Here is a 21,651-nt window from a genome sequence, read left to right as displayed (position 1 = left end):
CAGGGGAATATAACTCCTGGAAGAAAAGCGTAGATCGTATTCTGCAAATCTACGAACCCCTTAAAGGAACTCCGAAATATTACGGCATTCTTAATGCTGTAAGGAATAAAGTAGTGGGCAACGCTGACATTGTCCTCGAATCCTACAACACACCTCTGGATTGGAAAGCCATCTCTAGATGCCTTACCCTTCATTACGCCGATAAGCGGGATATAGATACCTTAGAGTATCAAATGACGTCTTTAGCGCAGGGCAACCTCACCATTCAAGAATTCTATCAACGCGTTTATTCCCATCTTTCTCTTATCCTAAACAAGCTTGGCTGCATGGACGTTAGTGCCGAATCCATGCATCTACTTACTGAAACATACCGGGACAAAGCCCTCGACACGTTTATACGAGGACTGAAAGGTGACCTTCCAAGACTCCTTGGCATGAGAGAACCGGTAGACCTTCCGCAAGCTCTCCACCTTTGTCTTAAGCTAGAGAATCAAAACTTTCGTTCTCACTACGCTTTAAGTCAAAATAGGAAGACTCACGATTTCCGACCACCCCTCCCACCCAGAAAAACGGTTAACGACTTTTATCCCCAATTGGCATATATGCCAAGACCCCAAATGCAACCACAAAACTTTGCGAATCAATATCGCCCTCAAGCTCCTTTCAATAATTACCGTAATTTTCAACAATATAGACCATTAGGGCAACAGGCTCCTGCTAAGCCTCAACTCCCACGACCAGAACCAATGCACGTCGACAAAACTCTTCATTGTAGAGCTATAAATTACATGAATAGACCCGTAGCTAATAACGGCGTGAAAAGACCATCCAACTTTTCACAACAAATACCTCTAAAACAACAAAGGATCTTCCATATCGAAACCGGTGCACAACATAATTCCCAACAGGAATACCCACAAGACCCACAGTATGATACGGACAAACACTATCAGCAAGACTGGACTCCTACTGAACAGGAATATGAAACTGCATTGACATCAGAAGTAAATGGGCAACCAGCTCAAGAATATGGCGAGGGAAACCCACAATCTGAGATGCAGGATTATATTGATATCCATTTTTTAGAATGAACAGTTCTTCGTTACCCTACATCGAATGCAAAACGAAGAACGGAAAAATTCTGAAAATGTTGATTGATACGGGGTCAAGCAAGAATTAATACAACCTTGCCATGTCCCAAGGACAATACCTAACGCCGAACCATTCTTTGCGAATTCAATCGCTGGACAGATCAAAATTACCCACCATACAGTTATAAACTTATTTGGAAAAACTGGCACATCCCTCAAATTTTTTTTACTCCCCACTCTAAAATCTTTTGACGGAATAATAGGAACCGACAGCTTAAAAGACCTTCATGCAACAATCAACATACGGGACGACACCTTGACAATAGATAACGGGTTACAAATTAAAATTAAACAAAAACTCTCACCTACAGTTAATCAAATTGACGTTAGAACTGACCATATGACAGCTACACAAAAACAACACATAATTCAGTTGACAAGAAAATATCCACATCTTTTTACAGAACCTGACGAAAAACTAACATACACCACTACAGTTGTAGGAGAGATCAGGACTTCCTCGGATACTCCAGTCTATACTAAATACTATCCATATCCTCTTGCTATGAGAGATTTTGTTTCCCAAGAAATACAAAATTTGCTAAAGGACGGGATTATTCGTCCATCCTGCTCACCGTATAACTCACCCGTTTGGGTTGTACCAAAAAAATTAGATGCATCAGGCCAAAGAAAATACAGATTAGTAATAGATTACAGAAAATTAAATACATTAACAATAGCCGACAGATACCCGATCCCAGAAATTAATGAGGTTCTCTCACAACTAGGAAATAACAAATACTTTTCCGTTCTTGACTTGAAGAGTGGCTTCCATCAGATTCCACTAAGAGAATCCGACATTGAGAAGACAGCATTTTCTATCAATAACTGAAAGTACGAATTCACCAGACTTCCATTCGGCTTGAAAAATGCACCCGATATTTTCCAACGAGCGCTAGACGACATCCTAAAAGATCATATAGGTAAAATATGTTATGTCTACATAGATCACATAATAGTATTTGGCAATAACGACCAAAGCCACCTAGAAAATGTCGAAACAATTTTCCATACGCTAGAAAAAGCGAACATGAAGGTCCAGTTGGACAAATGTGAATTTTTCAAGAGAGAAGTAGAATTTTTAGGTTTCATTGTCTCTCCAACAGGATTAAAAACCAATCCCACGAAAGTAAAGGCAATTCAAGATTTTCCTTGCCCAAAAACTTTGAAGGACGTAAGATCTTTTCTTGGCCTATCTGGCTATTATCGACGCTTCATCAGAGATTATGCTAAATTAGCAAAACCCCTGACCTCGCTTTTGAGAGGGGAAGATGGACACGTGTCCAAAAATTCTTCCAGTAAAAAGCCGGTTGTGTTCGACAGTAACGCCATGACTGCTTTCAATAAAATTAAATCCGCGCTAACATCAAACGAAGTCATACTACACTATCCCAATTTCAAAGAAGAATTTCACCTCACTACTGACGCATCAAACTACGCTCTAGGTGCTGCCCTTGAACAATCAGGAAAACCAATAACCTTCATATCCCGATCACTCAATAAAACAGAAGAACATTATGCCGCGACAAAAAGAAATGCTGGCAATAATCTGGGCTCTCACCTCACTTAGAAAGTTGTAATTTTCACAGATCACCAACCGCTTACTTTTGCATTGAGTAACAAAAATCACAACGGAAAAATGAAAAGATGGAAGTGTATCCTCGAAGAATACAACTATGAGATGAAATACAAACCAGGAAGAACTAATATCGTTGCAGACGCGCTATCCAGACCACCACAAACCGATATTAATACCCTTACCACTACAGACCATAGCAACGAAAGCTCCTCACATCTTCTAATTCCCGCCACCGAAGCCCCAATTAATGCCTTCAAGAACCAACTATTCCTAAAGTTTGGAAATGAGGACAGCTACTCATTCCAGATACCATTCCCCAGTTATCACAGACATACCATTACAAAGCAAATTATGCAGGAATAACATTTGAAGAATTACTGTTCAAATCAGTTCAAGAATACAATTCCTCAATACACTCAACGACAAAAAGTAAACCAATAGAAACATTTTTTGGAAATAGAATTTATAGTGACCCACAACAGCTAGAACAACAAAGACAGGATAACATTGCCTTACTCAAGAAAAAACAAGAACTAGATCTCTTATATCATAACAAAAATAGGACTGAAAACAAAAACTTCTCACCAGGAGAAGTCATTTACGTTAAAATCAATAAAAGACTAGGATCCAAATTAACTCCAAAATATAAAAAAGAAACGGTTTCTGAAAATCACAGGACGATAGTTAAAACAGTATCGGGACGAACAATCCACAAATCTCTAATAAAGAACTAAAATTTTTCCTTTTTCTTTTAGGAAAATGGACCAATATATACTTTTTATCATACTCACTCTCATTACAACTTCCTCTTCGGACGTACAAGTTTTAGACTATAGCAAATCCCAACTAGTGACGATAGACAATGGACAAGCAAAAATTCAAAACGGTACATTCAGATTCATTCATCTCATCGACTTAGAGAAATACGAACAATTTTTAACAGATACATATGAAGAAATGATCAACCAAATCCCTAACAACCACCTCCTATATCCCATTCTAAAACATGAAACCATCCAAACCTTCGAAATTCTAAACGCTCTAAAACCCTCAAAATCTATCAGAAGAAAAAAATCAATTAACATATTAGGAACGGCATGGAAATACATAGCCGGATCTCCCGATCACGAAGATCTTGAGATAATTACAAATAACTTAGAAAATTTGAATAAAAACAATAATAAACAAGTAGTAATAAATAAATTATTCGAAAAACGAATAAATAACATAACCCACATTATGAACAAGATGATAAATACAATTAGAAAAGATGAAGATAATATAACGGAAATTATAATAAATTTACAAAATAGGATTAGATTAATTAAAGAATAATTAATAAACATTAGATATGCCATCCAATGGGCAAAAGAAAATATTATAAATTCCGTAATATTAAGTAAAGAGAAATTAGAATTATCAATTAATAAACTAAAAGAAGATGAAATACCATTTAAGAGTGCCGAAGAAGCACTAGAATTATCAAAAGTAAATGTTCTAAATAATGAAATGAAAATTTTGTATATGGTTAAAATACCTTTAACGATTAAGGAAACATTTAAGAAAATAATTATAAAACCTGTAAAAAGGGAAGATAATACTGTAATTAAAATCGAATACAAAGAAATACTTAAAGGAAAAAATTCAATTTTAGGAATAAAAAATGAATGTGAAAAATACAATAATATGTCTATATGTAAAGAATTCAATTTAGTAGATTTAAATAAAGATTTATGTATAGCTAGAATTATTTATAGCTTGAACTCAACTTGTTCAACAACAAATGGCCACCACGTCCCTACATTAGAAGAAGTTAAACAAGGAGTAATATTGCTCAATCGATTTGACGGCAGATTAGTAGCTGACGAAATATCCCAACCAATTAATGGTACTCATGTCATTATATTCAATAACTCAAAAATTAAAATAAACGACCAGCAATTCAGTAATATTGAAGCAGGAACTATAGAAACTATCCCCACAATTCTTCAACCGATCCCACTAGAAAAAGATCACATAGAACTCCTCTCTCTAGAGGCACTGAAAGATCTGCACATCAAAAACGCAGACGAAATCAGTTATATTAAAAATGCTACATTTTCCCTCGGAGGCCTAACAATGACAGCAATTCCAATAATTATAATAATTATTTACATCCTAAAGAAACGTTCCGTAAAAATCCAATATGTGGGAAAAGAGGTCATAAAGCCAGTGCAAACTGAAACAAGCCAAGAAGATACGCCAGGCACTACTAGTTACACTCCCACATATGTAAGTTTCAATAACTTACCGTTCTACTAAATGATCGAGGACGATCATCTTTAAAGGGGGAAGAGTTAACTCCGGAACTTGCAAAAGTTCAACTAGGTTGAATTTTGCCAATGGTCAACCATTCTACACGCGCATTCGCATAATTGCTGACACCTCAACATAATTTGCGTAAACAACAGTCAGCAAACTATTAATAAATAACACTAAAACAATAGTCAGCTAAATATCAATAAATTGAAGTAAACAACGATCAGCAAAAATATCGATTTTGCAATAACAACAAATAGGGCGCATATTAAAGTGCAACGTGAGTGTGGCCAATAGTAGGTGTAATTTTAAGTTAAGCTAATAATTGTAATTAATCTTAAGTTGGATTCAAAATAAATAAGTGATGTGCGGACAAAGTTCTGCCAGCTTTTTAAAAACAATTAATAAAATATAATTATTTAGCTTATATTCTTCGACACCTGAATAACATATTAAACACATCCAAATAGTAGTAAGCGCATTACATAAAGCAAATATGAAAATCTCTGATGAAAAATCACACTTCTTTAAAAATCAAGTCGAATATTTAGGACATATAATAACACATAATAGGATAACAGTAGATCCACATGAAGTAGAAACATTAGACAAGTATCCGATACCTCAAACCCTGAAAGAATTAAGGTCATTTTTAGGTATTGCGGGATATTATAGGAAATTTATACAAGGATATTGCAAAATAACAAAACCACTAACCATACATCCACAAGGAGAAAATTGTATAACAAGTAAAAAAATGTCAGCTAAGAAAGACATAAAATTAGATAAAGAAGCTATAAAAGCTATACAAATAATTAAAACAAAATTAAAAGAACAAGTTGAACTATTTCAACCAGATTTCTCAAAACCTTTTGACTTAACTACAGGTGCTAGTAATTTCGCCATAGGAGGAGTTTTATCACAAGAAAAGAAACCTATATTTTTTATATCAAGAACATTAACAAAAACAGAAGAAAATTATTGTACAACAGAAAAAGAATTATTAGCAATAGTATGGGCTATAGGAAAATTTAGGAATTATATTTACGGTATAGCAGATTTAACTATACACACTGATCACCAGGCATTAATATTTTCTATTTCGCACAAAAATCCAAATATAAAACTAAAAAGATGGAAAAATTTTATACAAGAATCTGGAGCAAAAATAGTATACAAACCAGGAAATCAAAACGTAGTAGCAGATGCATTATCAAGACAAAAAATTAACACTTCAACAATAGAATCGAAACCAAAACGAAAACTATACATACGCAAAACAAACGATAAATTCATTTAAGAATCAAATCATATTAAAGAAAAGTAAACGAAATAAAAAAGAAGCACAAACGACTTTTCCAAAGTATCACAGACATATTATTGAATATCAAAACACTGACTATCTAACAAAAACCTTAAAAGAAATGTTTACACCTAATTTCAATAACGCGATTAAAATTGATGAACAAGAACTATTCACAATAAAATCACTACTAAGTAAACATTTTCTAAACTACAAGCTCTTTATAGCACAAAATCTAGTCGAGGACATAACAGACAAAAACAAGCAATTGGAAATTATAACAAATACACATAACCGAGCGCATAGAAATGAGAAAAATAACGCGATGGAAATTAGACAACAATATTTTCGGCCCGATATGGCGAAACAAATCAAAAACTTTGCACGAAACTGTTCAAATTGTTATGAACAAAAATACGAACGTAGACCAACAAAATAACTGATAGGGAGAACACCAGCAACAAATCTACCAGGAGAATCTATAAGTATGGATATATTCCACATAGGGAATAGAACATATATAACTCGTATGTGTAGGTACTCAAAATATTTATTAATGAGAGAATAGCAGATAAAGTCAACACCGTAGACAAATTAGAAGAAATTCTCACACTTACATACCCATATTGTAGAAACCTACAAACCAACAATGAGAGTATATTCACATCGATAACTTGCATGTCACTATACCGACGACTACATATAACACATAATCGTACGCCAACAGCTCATTCGACATCAAACGGTTCAGTTGAACGCTTACATAACACACTGATAGAAATCGCAGGAACATTAGCTAAACAAAGTAACACCGATCCAGTTACGGAAATATTTAACGCAACATACGAGTATAATAGGACAATACACTCGGTGACAAAACAAAAACCAGTGGAAGTATTTTTCAATAGGAAGAATTATCCGGAAATAAAACAATTGATTGAAAAAAACAAAGACAAAGTTTTAGAATATCATAATAAAAAAGTTTATGAATCAAAACAAATAATTTACGCACTGTCAAAACGACGTACAAAAACGGAACAAAAATATTTAAAATACATAGTTATAGAAAACCGTGCGGACACAGTTTTAGTAGAGAGGAGGAAGACAACATGTCTTACATAAAGATAATATTCGTAACACTCCTATTGAATTTAATAATAAACATAAAAGCATACACAGTGAGCAATCTAAAAAATAAAAAATTTATCTTCACCGAAACTGACGACACATACCTATATGAAGATACCGAATATTTATACCATTTATATAATTTAACGACAATAATGGAAAAATATAAACAGATAGAATATAGATCATTTGGCAGGACACAACAGGATATTATAAACGAGAATAGAATCTCAAATTTAATTGAACAAACTATTTCACACTTAATACAAAAAAGATCAATAAACATTTTAGGGACTATAATAAAATTTATAACAGGGACTCCAGATCATGACGATCTTATTGAAATAAAAACACATTTAAATGAAATAATAGAAAATAATAATCAACAAGAGAGTAACTCACACTTTGAACAATTAGTCTCTAAAGCTGATCCTCAATCAATCTCAACAAGCCTGGTCATATCAGAAACTTTTAAAGGAATTAGAAACCCTATTCGAAACTATAAATTCTGTAAAGACAGGAAATTACTTGTCTAAATCTTTAAATTTAAATGATATAAAACAAATAATAAAAAACGAAAAATTAGATATTCCAGTTTTAAATGTAATGGAATACTCCACAATAAATGTAATTAGAGTTAAGGATACATATGTAATCATTTATAAATATCCTTTAATAGCGCAAAAATGAAAATTATTTAAAATAACATCGTTAAGCTATCTACATGGCAAATATATATTAGAAAAATATATAGCTCAATGTAATATAAATAATTATTCAAGAGTAAAAGAATGTAAACAATCACTAAATAATTTTATATGTAAAACCAACAAGGATAATGAATGTATTTCAAAATCGCTAAAAGAAAAAGCAAATTGTAAAACTATTAAAGAAACAAATGCAAATATCACAATATTAGATTATGGTAATATAATATTAGATGGAAAATATGAAATTAATAACGAAACTATCTCAGGAGTAAACTTGATCCAGTTTAATGACACCATTAAAATAAATGGACGAAAGTACACAAACATACAGGATACAATAAAGCAGATAATCCAACATGAAGGCACCATAACAATTGATGAAGTAATCAACTCCAATGAAGAAACTAAGTTTACGAATATCCGGAAGTTACATAAACTACTCATTCCATTTGAAGATCACCCGATCCAAACTTGCTACACAATCACAACCTTTGAAATTATAATCCTGATAATTTGGACACTACTCAAATTAATCAAACTACGACAAGTTACTCAAGAAAGAAAGAAACTACACGAACTTCAACAACTCACAGCCACCTTTACATTATAAAAATGAGGGCATTTTATTTATTTTTTTTTTTATAAGAGAGAGGAGAGTTAATACCAGTATCAACGACACTTATACACAAGTATATGAAAAACGCTGATAAAGCCAGATCTGTCCTAATCAAATAAACAAGAGTATCAAACACAAGACTTTGAACTCATACCACACCATACCCGAATGCAAGACATGCATACACATGCATAGGAATGCATAGGCCGCATGATAAGCACTTGTTTACAACAAATAATACAATTAGACTTTAGACCTAAGCCACAAAACATGAATATGTTATCAACTTAACGAATAATATATAACCCATAGGATAATACGAAAACATGTTCATTAAGTATGTGAATTCCTAAGAATAAAGATCATATTCTGTAAAAGAAAATATATATTTTTTAACCATTCATAAGTATATGAATTAACTCGCATGCAGGACTTGTTCGCATTTTGAATATATCTATAAGCATAGCCGGTAATAATATTGTAAAATATTAAATATTCAATAAAGAAACCCAGGAGGAATCCTGGTGAAATATATTTTTAAATAATATCCAAAGAATATTATTAATTTGCCCGAGAAGGTGTTGTGTAAATAATCCACACACATTTTGTCACATTTGTGGTGAATGTGTAGTGAAAAAGTTTAAAAAACCTATAACAAATTCAGTTCAGAAAACATACTTTGATTACTTTCAGATAGAGATGAAGGCTCTGGTCAAACCGTGGGTTCCAAACATTGTGTAAGGTGTGTAGTGATCATTTACGACAGTGGACAGTGGGTAAACGTCATCATTTAAAGTAAAGTGCGCCAATGATTTGGGCAGAACCAAAAATCACTTTAACGACTGTTATTTTTGTGCTGTAGAATTACATGGTATAAATAAAAGAAAAATGACATATCCTGATTTAACGTCTGCTAAAAGACCTCAACTGTGTTTAGATGACGTACGATCTCCTATGACTCAAGATATTTCAGATCTATCCGATTTATCAGATTTCTCGGATACAGAGATGCTGGAAGATTTTGTTGAGGAACAGGACAGTGATTTTGAAGTGTCAACAGCACCTTTACTTTATTCTCAAGATGCTCTAAGTGATTGGAGACCTTGACCTTTCGAAAGAGCGATCTGAGCTCCTAACATCCAGACTCAAAGAATGAAATTTGTTGTCTCAAGGTACAAAATTAACATTTTATCGTGATCGCGAAAAAGCATTTCTCCCATTTTTCAGCTCAGAAAATGATATAGTATACTGCAATAACATTGGTGGCCTATTAATGAAACTGGGGCTCTTAACATACAAAGCTGAAGAATGGAGATTGTTTATGGATAGCTGTAAGCGAAGTTTAAAATGTATTTTACTACATAATGGCAATGAACATGCAGCTGTACCTATTGCTCATTCAACGAAATTGAAAGAAGAGTATAAAAATGTTGATCTTGTATTAAAAAAACTCAATTACTCGGAGCACCAATGGGTTATATGTGTAGATTTAAAAATGGTCAACTTTCTGTTGGGTCAACAAATTTCCATGCTTCATAGTAGAGCAAAAAAAATCACTGGATTAAAAAAGATTGGCCTTTGAGAAACAACATGACGGTTGGCAAACAAAATATTATAAGCACTCGTTTAGTTTCTAGAAATAAGATTATATTGCCACCATTGCACATCAAATTGGGACTTATGCATTCTTAGCTCAGAAAATAACCGACTTACAAGATCGCAAGTACGTGTTAACCGAGACTGACCCATCATTTTTGTATCAAGAACATGATTACCTATTCCATATGACGAATTTGAAGCAAAATACTTAAACCATACTACGAGATCGCCGAACATAAAGGAGATGCCTACAGAATAGAAATCCTCAGAAAACAACTACTGAATAATGGACGAGCCAGACGCTCAAGACGATCTCTTGATTTCTCAGGATCGATTTTGAAATTTATCACAGGAGTCCCAGACCACGACGACCTGATTGAAATTAAAACAATACTCAACGACATAATTGAGAATAAAAAAAAAAACAAAGACAAATTAATTCCAACTTTGAAATAATGATGAAAACATTTAATATTGAGACGATTAAACAAAAAGTTATATTGCAAGAATTATACAAGGAGTTATTTGACTTAACTACGACAATTAATCTCGCGAAGAACGGAAATTTTTATTCAGCAGCAATAAATACGGACGAGATTGAAAGGATATAAGAAAAGGAACAGACTAGTATACCGGTTATTAACATACTCGAATATGCAGACACGCATGTAGGAAGATTAGACGGCACTTTCATTGTAATTTATAAATATCCAGTCATTGAAAAGAAATGTACAACATACAAAGTTACTCCATTATCCTATCGTCAAGGCATTTTGGATATGAATAAATTCGTAAGTAAATGTGAAGATAAAATAATATTAACATCTAAATGTAAAAATAATTTAAGTAAATATATTTGATACCAATGATCGAAGGTTACGAAGCCCATTGTAATGTTATCCAAGAAAATAACGCACCTATTATAGATTTAGGACATGGTAATGTCGTATTACAAGGAAAACATATTTTAAACGAAAAATCAATTGAAGGATTGAATTTAATCCAATTTAATGAAACAATAATTATTGACTCAGAAGTATTCCACAATCTGGAACAAGAAATTAAAGATTATATTATAGCTAATGGAAACGAAAGAATTCACATTCTTGAAATATTGGAATCAGAAAACGAATTTCAATTTGACAACATTAAAAAATTAAATAAATTTTTAATACCATTTGAAGAACAACCAATCAAGAATATGTTCATAACTATAGGAGTACTTGTAGTCCTAGGATTAAGTATATTTGTAATATTCAAACAATATATAATTTATCAAAAAACTGTATATCTGAGAAACTACAACGCTACTATAGAACGTGTTGGAACGACTCATCTACTCAAGACTCAAGTATAGATCAGGGAATCTATTTTTCACAAGAGAGGGGAGAGTTAATACTTTAACCTTTAACCACAACCTTATGTTTCAGTAAACATTAAAGAAAAATCATCAAAACAACTTTAGCTTAGAACAATAGAAGTGCACTATCAGTACAACAAACAATAACTACCCAAATGGTTATTTACTAGTAAACAACCAGCATCTCAATAGTATGAGCAGCGATAAGCATAGCCTATATAAGCAACTGGAACAATAGCCTCGGGGTCACTTTATCATTATCGACTGCCGAGTAACAAGTTACCACTTGTAAAACTTATACACTTTAAATGTAATATATTCAATATTGAAGTACATGTGAATACGGTGAAATATTATGCAAATAAAGGATCAGTCAGAACCAATCTCGTTGGCTGACTTAAAATTATATATTTATTTTATTCCTAACGAGTAAATAAATTAACTAACGCGTATAAGTCAACACAACAACAACAACAACCAGCACCGCTGCACAACCCGTAGACGAGGAGGTAGTCCGTACTGTTGAATAACCAACCACAACTGGACAACGAAAACAGGGACTCATGGCATCATTTGGTCAACCAATTCAACGTGGCAACACCGCAGCTTTCAAACCAACACACTTGTCTTCAACGCCGTCAATTGAGCGCAATGTTCCGCTTTTGAACGACGCTATACTTGTAGATGGACAAAATGGAGCAATAGAATGTGCACGTACCAGAGAATTTCATTTGGATCTTTCTCAGTACATTCAAATAATAAGGAGTAGTTACAACGTCATGACACGATTGGGCACAGGTCTCCAAAAGTACTTATCGTATTACTGTGTCATCCTTTTATGGAAAAGATTGAGATACGTTTGTACGGAGAGAGGCGATGGAGTGAACGAATACGCCGTTTTGGATATGAACCTCTCCTCAATGGCAATCCCTGACGAAATTGATTATTACTTAGATGAACAATATTTAATGTTTATTATTGTTCACGTTTATGGTTTCATTTTACGTTTGGGGTTTTAGTTTACATTACTTACGAGCTCAACTTTAAAACGGCGGCAGTTCTTTTGAACCAGAGAAAAAGTACTAGTTATTTTGAACCGTGGAGGCGCCGAGTTTGTGAACGCAACCCGATGCGATGCGTGCGACGCAAGCGGGGTGGGATCACGGGGATTCCCTTATTTTAACGAACGAGATAGCCAAGGCAAAACAAAACAATTGAACAACAATTTTATTGAAAGTGTGTGTAAGGTGCGCATTGAATTTTTATAATAAATAGTTTGTGTATTACTGATTGTTTGAACGTGTTTTCACAATGAGTGATAGTAATCTTGACAAAAAAAAAGTAATTATCTGGATACCAGAATCTAATAAGGAAAAGATGCTTCTGTTGCAAGCTATTTGAGTCAAAACATAAAAATAAATTCGGCGAGGTAATTAGTGATTCATACGGATTTCAAAAATATGCCGACTTATCTTGAAGATAAGATTCAAAATGAAATAATTTACATACTCGGTAACCAAATTCAACATTTTATTTTAAATTTATGTCGAATTAATCAATACTATCAATAATACTGGATTGTACTCCTGACGTTTCACACGTAGAACAAATTAGTATTATAATAAGATTTGTCAATTTTAACACAGAAACTAGAAAGTTGGAAACAAGAGAGCAGTTCCTAGCTTTCTGTCCAATTATCGATAGAACTGGCGCTAGATTAACGTCATTTATTATAGAAAAACTAGACAACATTAATTTGGATATAAACAATTTAAGGGGACAAGGTTTTGATAATGGATCAAATAAGCGCGGTAAGAATAATGGTCTTCAAAAAAAATTGCTGGATTTGAGTCCCCTCGCTTTCTGTGTACCGTGCGCTAGTCATAGTTTAAATTTAATAGTAATCGACGCTGCCAACCTCAATCATCATAAGACTGGATTTTTTTGTATTGTGCAAGAATTATATTATTGGTCAAGTAAAAGGTTCGTATTGATTTTCTAAAAGATGATAACTTCTCCCATTAAGCGCGTTCGCCATGGACAGGAAAAGATGGTAATCACTTGGTGCCAGGTCCGGACTATACGTTGGGTGCATTAGGACCTCCCATCCGAGCTCCCGGAGCTTCTGGCGCGTCACCAAAGACGTGTGTGGCCTGGCGTTGTCCTGATGGAACACAATTCGGCCTTTGTTGATCAAAGATGGCCTCTTCTGGATGAGTGCTGCCTTCAAGCGATCCAGTTGTTGGCAGTAGAGGGCCGAATTGAGCGTTTGGCCAAAGGGGAGCAGCTCGTAGTAGATGATTCCTTGCCAATCCCAAACCAAGGCAAATGGTATCCAAACGGTTTTCTGACTTATCTTTAGTTCCAATTAAGTTTAGCAATTAAGTAAGTGCTCACGTGACGGTCTGTTTCCATTATTTCCATGATTTTATCGCAATTTTCGACGACAGGCCTCCTGACGCGTGGTGCATCTTTGACATCGAAATTACCGGAACGGAACCTAGCAAATCATTTTTGTGCTACACGTTCGTTTACAGTATCGGGTCCATAAACTAAATTAATTTTTTCGCCATGATCGAAGAAAAATTGTAAAATATTGCGAATTTTCTCTTTGCTGGTGTCCATCTTTGACGAGCGCTCACAACGTACTGTTTCAGCGTATAGTATGACATGATGCGACACGTAACACTAGTACTATGAACAATAACGCCATCTCTTAGATAAAAACCGAACTTTTTACTTCACCTAATATATAAATATTTTTCGTCCTCTGCTACAAGTAAAAGATGGGATTTATTAAAAAAAATATGTCATAAATCTGACTTTAAAACCATTATCTGAAACAAGATGGTCAAGCAGAATAGATGCAATAAAACCGCTGTTTACAAATTTCCCAGAAATTTATGATGCCCTATATGAAATATCAGAAGACAAAATATGACGCTAATTTTCTAGCAGAAAAAAAAGTAAATTTTGTGAGCAAAATTCTGCAATACGTCGATATGAATATGCAAGTAGCTTTAAATGCTTTAACAAAATTAAAAAAGTGTTTGATAAAAATTAGAACACACACAAATTTTGAAGAAATTGTAAGCGATGCCAAAAAAATTGCCGCAAAATTAGACGTCGAGACTGAATTTGAAACTTCCAGATCCAGACCCCTAAGACATCGTAAAACTCGAAAGAGTTTTGATTATGAACACGAAGACCACACTATAAATGATTCGAAAACCTCTTTTAAAATTAATGTATTTTTCATATATTATACCAAGCGTTATCCTCCGTAGATGAAAGATTTGATTTATTGAATAATCACAACGACGTATTTAATTTTTTATTTAATTTAAGTGATGACCAAGATCAAACACGATTAAGAAGTAGTTGTCATCGTTTACAGGAGAAAATTTGAGCAAATGATTGATTGGATATTAACGCCGATGATGAGTAATTAATTAATGATGTGGTGAAAATTCATGAATTTATATATTTAAACAATTTGACAGCTGTATGCCCTAGCATTACCATAGCATTACAAATTATGCTAACTATGCCAGTTACAGTAGCAAGCGCGGAAAGGTCCTTTTCGAAATTTAAACTTATAAAAAATTACCTGCGCTCTACAATGAGTCAGAAAAGATTAACAAATTTAGCAAGAATATCCATAGAGGAGGCCATACTAGACCATATCGACATACATGAAACTATTAACGATTTCGCAAACAAAAAAGCGAGAAAAGTGGAAATATTATAATTTAAGTATGTTTATATTCTTGCAAATGTTAGACTCTTGTTGTTTTTTTAAAACATAGCATAGGTCCGTAATAGTCATATTAGTATTAATATTCTTAGAAAAAATTCAGCTTCTTTGTTATTAATATTTAAGTATAAAATTCTTTGTATTAATAATGTATGTTAAAATTATGTTCGAGTTTTATTTTTCGCAGTAGTTGGCAAGCAGAAGCGAACGGGATTTACCTATTTATTATCCTAACTCCTAAATGTTCTCCAGTTTTGTACACTTTGATATTAGTGATAATATTATCTAAGTACTGTAAAACTGGAGAACATTTAGGTATTTCAGTCAAAATTAACAATTAAAAATATTCATTGAAAATTCGAATTCGTTTTTTATGATGATTTGTTAAAATAGAGGCGCTTCATAGGTTCCGCACACAGGCGGTGTCGGGAGTCGGCGCGGCCCGTAACTAAATGACTACGATATGATTTTAGGTGAACAGGGATTATGAGTATTAAAAGCAGAAGTGTACTTATTTGATTATATCGTGAAATATAAAAAAAGACAAAAAATAAATTACACTTTAGATGATGAAAGTTACAAAAATAAAATTTGGCAAATTATGCAAAAAAAAGTTATTATATTAGTGAATATTTACCAACAATTCAATTCAAGCTTCAGGGTGTATGAATTAGCCCCCACTGAATTAACCCGCACCGGGCAAAATGACTTAATCCCCACCAATTTTACAACAAAATTAAAAATGGCGGAAAGTGGGGCTAAAGTCATTTTCGTGGGGATTAATTCTTTTTTTTTTAGTGGGGATTCTGTCATGTAAGAATCAGAAATTAATTCATTTTAATTCCGTGATCTTTTATAAAAATAAAAAAACAGTTAGCAACGTAAAAATATAATACTTTTCAAATTTTATTTAATTTCTTTGCTTTCTTTCTCCATGTTTTCGTAAGTCTCCGTTACAAAAAACTATTTGATTAAGTATAACATTATAGCTATAGTACTTGTGAGCGTTTGGAGAATTTTCAAGCCATAAGAGTAAATCTGATATTTTTTTGTAGTGAGTTTTTGTGAACGGTAACCATCGTATTAGTTGAAAGAGTTGCGACTCGCTGATTCCATTAACGAAAGCAAAAACACAAACTATTAATTGCGCCTTATAACTTTTTTTTCCAAAAAAAGAATTAATTATAAATAAAGTTTAAAGTATGGCTTTTATTTAGTAAGATCTTCCTTGCGTTTATACGATTATTCTCTATTTGTTTCAATTTTTCTATATTCATTTTTATGCAGAATACGCAGAACTGTTTTTAATAATCACTCTATTAAGATTGAATTGTCAAAGATTTTTCCTTTTACGAAAGGTTAAAATCACTAATAGTGCACATTTCGTAAAAGGAGAAACCATAATTTTGTAAATTATAAAATAATAGAAGGGAATTTTTCCTTTTACGAAAGGTTAAAATCACAGTGTACATTTCGTAAAAGGAGAAACCATAATTTTGTAAATAATCGTATAATAAAAATCCATCTCTTACAGCTATTTTTTCATGGGATAGTGAATTTCCTGCTGGGGTTTTTTTTTTTGCATTTAATAATAGAGCGTAAACTAACTGATAAACCGGTTTTGCATTCAATTGTCGAATAACTATGTTATCACATTACATTATATTATGCAAATTTAGTTGTTATAAAATCTTGAAGCGAATAACGCGACGTGATAAAAACATGACTTTAAACTATGAACACGTGGTTTGAAAAAGAATAAATAGCAAATTGTTATTTGTTACAGAGGAAAAACAATTATATTCCAAAAAAACTATTAAAAAAGAAAAATATTTTTATGCTTGTTACGTGAAAACATGCAAAGCGAGATTGTTTTTGAATAGTGAGATGTGTTATAAGGTTAAAGATTTCATTGATGTGTAACAACACCCACGTTTGGTGGGGCTTAATTCATTTCGATTGGTGGGGATAAAGCCATTTTCGTGGGGTTTAATTCCTTTTTTTCGTGGGGATTCCGTCATTTTTGGTGGGAAAAGATTCACTGAGAAATTGGTGGGGCTTAAGTCATTTTGCCCGGTGGGGGTTAATTCATACACCCTAAGTAAATTACTTAAAAAAGGAATCATTCAACCAAGCACAAACAAACCCATATAATTTTCCTATATGGACCGTTCCAAAAAAAGGGCAACGATGACCAAGGCAGACCCAAGAGACGGATGGTTGTTGACTTCCAGAAAATAAATTCCCATTCAATAGATACAGATAAGTACCCAACCAACCCGATGTAAAATTCCCTGAACCTAAAATTTTAAAAGAACTTAGATCATTTTTAGGAGTAGTTACTACATAGTTACTACAGAAAATGTATTAAAGATTTTGCAAAAATAACTAAACCCTTGTCCATTAACGGAGAACAAGGAACAAGGAACAAAAAACAAACGCGGAAATAGAAATAAAATTGGACGAAGCGGAAAGACAGGCCTTGAAAAAATTAAATTAGAATTATAAGCACGACTGACGCAAGTAATTTCGCTAAAGAAGCTGTACTTGCACAGAATAGGAAACCAATCGTTTTTATTTCCAGAATGCTAGGCGATACCGAACAAGGTTATAATACCAATGAAAAGGAACTATTAGCTATAGTTCGGGCACTACGAAATTATCTATACGAAGTGGCCGTTTTAACAATCTATACAGACCAGTCATTAATTTATTCTATATCTGACAAAAAGTCAAATAGCAAACTAGAGATGGAAAAACTTAATAGAAGAATACGAAGCAAAATTAGTTTACAGACCGGGCCATCAAAATGTTGTAGCATGCACTTTTTCGACAATAGAAATAATGAAAAAAGTAAAACAGCCATTGAACTCGTTCAAAAACCAAATAGTTTTTATAAAAAATAATGAAGAGAAAGAAATGGTCTCCCAGACAATATTTCCTGACCATTTTAGGCATTCGATATATCACAATGATTTACAAAGTTTAATTAGCAAATTAAAAGAGATAGTCAATGGCAAGCGTCACAAATGCTTTAAGGGTAGAAAATAAAGAAAACTTCACTTCGGGAAGGATATTATTCATACATTTCCAAATTGTACGTTTCTAGAAGTGCAAAAAATTCTTAATGATATTGTGAATACCGATAAACATTATACAAACTCACAGAAAATCCCATAGAAATTACAAATATAACGCCCAAGAGATACTTTTATACTACCAATGGCCAAACCTAAAGCAAATGTGCAGAGCCGAAACAAACACATGCAAAAATGCCTTTTACATAAATATGAGCGTCAACTAAACAAACAATTTATAGCAAAAGCACTAATACCAACAAAAATAGGAGAATTCATACAAATGGACATATTTCACATGTTAACAATATACTCGAAATTTTGTATTAATTGAAAAATTGAAACGAAATTTCCACGAGTATATTAAGGAAGTTCTCACACAAGTATAAATATCTTATGACTGACAATGAGTGTATTCATTGGTAATATGGCAAAATCGGTATACAGCGACAAATAACTCATACCGTTACACGGGTGCACAGCACATTTATTGAAATCATACAGAGCCCAGCGGCTGAAAATAAAACAGCACCAGGGAAAGAAATATTAAATAATAATAGGGAAGATTGTTCATAAGGATAGTATCAGGAAGGTATCAACATGAAAGCGACCGGATTTATAATACTTTAATATTATTCTTACGACAAAATCACGGATTTCCATAGTAAGAAATTTGTGCTTACAGAATCCGACACGGTGTATACACTTGTGCTGACACAATTAAGTTACATGAACGATATTCTAAGTTTTGTAAAGTTGCATTTTAATATAAAAACAAAAATCTATTTTCATCTTAATTGGTATGTAAGTTAACAATATTTAACTAAGCTAGTCTTGTGAACTGCCAAAATTGCAATCAATGCAATTCAATACAAGTTAACAGTAGTTAACTAAATCAGTTTCTTGAATTCCAAAATTGCAACCTGTGCAGTCTGGATTTCTGTATGACCGGGAACTGTAATTCAATACATTACAGTAGCCGTCAACCGTGTGACTGTCATGTGTAACTCAATACCTCGCACATGTATTGAACTCAGCAGAAACATTAGCAGCGTAAACGGCAGCAGCGAAAGTTCTAATTAAAATTCAAATCGTTATCATTTAAAATAAAATAAACAACACCGTCGCTACCGCATAAACGGAATATTATTTAAATAGTTCGTGGGTAGTCGACAACACCGTCGTTACCGAATAAACTAACAGGAAATACAAATAAAATATAACTTGTATATCATAATTAAATCATCTGCAAAATAAATTTAAGGTAAAAGTTAAATGTTTTGTTTAAAAACCTTGTCCTTATTTAGTCCAGTATTTTGTTGGAGACCTCTTTTGCAAAATCACTCTAAACCACTAGATACCAGAATTTGGAGTCCTTTTGCTGGCGGTCTCTTGCAAACGCTAACCTTCGTTTGATGCTTTTTTTTGATACGTTCGGTTTGCATCATGCAATTCGCCCATTTAGGGGGTTTTTCTGCAATCTACGACGGACTATCTATGCTGATACACGTACACTTTGTTTATGCTCCATTTCGGCTCTACTTTTGAACGTCAAAAAAGGATCCACCTGACTTATCAGTACTATTTGCCTATCATCATTAAATGTTGTATTTCTCAGTTTTTTAAGGGCCAAATTTTCAATGATCTCATTTTTCCTAGGATAATGCAAAGTATTCTTAACCCTTCCCCAAAAAAAGTCAAATATTCCGTTACTTTCGAAATTTTTTTGTATTTTTGGTAACATACCTATATGATTTTTCTTTCATATGGAGCTGAGCTCTTATTTTTGACCATTCTTTAGAAAACTTTCAAAAACGTATTTAAATTAGTAAAGACAATACACTTTTCATTTTCTTAATATTTTATTTTACGTAGATCGTTGCAATAACGACATTTGTTACAATTACTTAATTATATGAACAGACGCGACTAGACCAACTGCGAAACAATTTAATTTTTTTCGGCAACCACATCACTAATGGTCCTTAAAGAATTAGAAAGTATAACGAATACAATAAATTTTGCAATGTTATAAAACTTTTATTCAAGCACGTTAAATTTGAAACAAATAAACGAAGTAGTCCACAATGAAATATATAATGTTCCCGTAATCAATATACTGGAATATTCCGACATCCATGTATGCACGTTTAAGAGCGCAGTAATAACCATATATAAATGTCCTGTAATTTCAAATAAATGCCAACTATATCAACTGATTCCTTTAGCATTTAAAAAAGGCAATTATGAATTGAAACAAAAGGTTTCAAAATGTTAACGAATTTTTAACGTATCAAAATGCAAAAATTACGTAGGCACGAACATTTGTAAACAATAATTAAAATATTCCAATACAAATTTTCGATCACGGCAATATTGTAATAACTAGTGAACATATTTGGAACGGTTTAAAAGTAAAAGGACCACATTTAATAATATTTAAAATCTCTACAAGTATAGATAATAAAACATATGTGAATCACGAAGAAGAAATTAAAAATGTAATTCACAAATATTAGAAACAAAACAAATTATAAATTCAATAATATTCAAAAATTATATAAATACAATCCAGTAGAATTTGCATATTATGTTATTCACTTCATAACTATTTTCAACAACTATTATTACAACTTACCTATATATAAATTAGGTCAATGTCGACGAAAACAACGAGAGGAAAAGAGACGCTCATTTTTCGAGATCGCATATGAAGAAATGAGGACATTTCATTTTAAACACCGGGGAGAGTTAACGACGTTAGTATATAAACATACATACATATATACAAACAACAATTTTGTTTCAAAACACAAATAGCAATAAATAATTTCGATAAGAACATGATAACATTATACAAAAATTCAGTAACAGAATATGTAAACACTAATCATCAAACAATATTTATAAGCAAATAGAAATACTTATCATAAGCATTCAAATGTACTCTCAATTCTAAATATACGGAATTCAACAAAAGAGCTCTTGCTCAGAAAAAAAAAAATATTTTTTATTTTCTCAACGCAGAGCGTTAACTCTCGCGATAGCTTTAAATAAAAAACAAAAAGGTAAG

At 32.7% G+C, this 21,651-nt stretch overlaps 1 protein-coding gene and 1 long non-coding RNA gene across 2 annotated transcripts in view; one reads left to right on the top strand and one right to left on the bottom strand.

Moving 5' to 3' along the window:
• LOC138856276 (uncharacterized) overlaps positions 1-21,651 on the top strand; it is a 534,605-nt gene that overhangs the window by 809 nt on the left and 512,145 nt on the right. The window lies entirely within an intron of this gene.
• LOC106619160 (uncharacterized) overlaps positions 1-21,651 on the bottom strand; it is a 64,287-nt gene that overhangs the window by 6,622 nt on the left and 36,014 nt on the right. The window lies entirely within an intron of this gene.

The sequence above is a fragment of the Bactrocera oleae genome, chromosome 3, assembly GCF_042242935.1.
Source record: "Bactrocera oleae isolate idBacOlea1 chromosome 3, idBacOlea1, whole genome shotgun sequence".
Classification (NCBI taxonomy): domain Eukaryota; kingdom Metazoa; phylum Arthropoda; class Insecta; order Diptera; family Tephritidae; genus Bactrocera; species Bactrocera oleae.
Note: the sequence above shows the minus strand (reverse complement) of the source record. Positions and strands in the feature narration are given on the sequence as shown.